The following is a 1039-nucleotide window of genomic DNA, read 5'->3' as shown; positions in this document are numbered from 1 at the left end:
GTGCGTATGTCAGTGGCAGCTGGTCAATAGGAGGGTGCAAGGGCACCGCCCCACCACTACTTTTTTGCACACAAAAAAATTAAAAAACAAATAAATAACTAAATAAAATGTTATGAATGTTTCAAAAACACCGTATATACTACGTTTTGTGATAAGTAAAATAAATAATTTAGAGTTATTGATGTGTAAACTTCCATTTTACTCACAAGCTTTTTCATGTTGAGTCACTTCCAGGTCACGGGCCGTTCRCCACCCCATAGTCCAGTAGGAAAGTCATTGGAAGATTTTGGACATGCGCACTAAGTCCCCACTGCAAAATAATACAGTAGGTTGTAGCGCAGCTTCTCACCGCCCCGCAGCTGACCTCTCGTATTCATTTCTATGGGGTCCACCGTCGACGATTCAACGTCATATAAATGCGGCAGCCCTGCTAGCTGCTACAGGCAGATTTTGAAGAACAAACTAGAACGAAGGAGAAAACAATACCATAAGTCTYTTATTTCTAAACCTTTTCAAAGCAGAACACACAGTATGAGGAGGAACTTAAAGTGAAGTAGCTTGGACCGGATAAGCCAAACATAATAAAAATTGAGCAATAACATGGTTTAGCATTAAGGCTTGGCTACATGCTGTTAGCCATTTTGTAACTACTGCTCGTCCTACATCTGAATGAATGAAATATTCTCATTGAATACTTTACTCTAAACAAAGTTGAATGTGCTGACAACTTGTGAAATTGTTTGTCATCGGTGTTACTTCCTAAGTGGACAGGTTGATTTACATGGAGTAATTGTGTTGGTGTTCCCTAATGGTGAACAAAACTTAATATAATATAAAATATTTGTATGTTTTAGTTTAGTTTAGTTTTTTATAAATTACTATTGTTTGAATTTATTCTTTAAAAAGGGGCAGATATTAAAATATATTTTTTCTTCTTACTGATTCCTTTCATTTTATTTATATATATATTTTCTTCTGTTGTGCATAGTTTATTTTGTTTTTTTTCATAAAATGAATACATTTTAAAATAAACATATAA

This window comes from Austrofundulus limnaeus, unplaced genomic scaffold (assembly GCF_001266775.1).
Source record: "Austrofundulus limnaeus strain Quisiro unplaced genomic scaffold, Austrofundulus_limnaeus-1.0 Scaffold1005, whole genome shotgun sequence".
NCBI lineage: Eukaryota > Metazoa > Chordata > Actinopteri > Cyprinodontiformes > Rivulidae > Austrofundulus > Austrofundulus limnaeus.
This window is presented reverse-complemented; position numbering follows the sequence as displayed.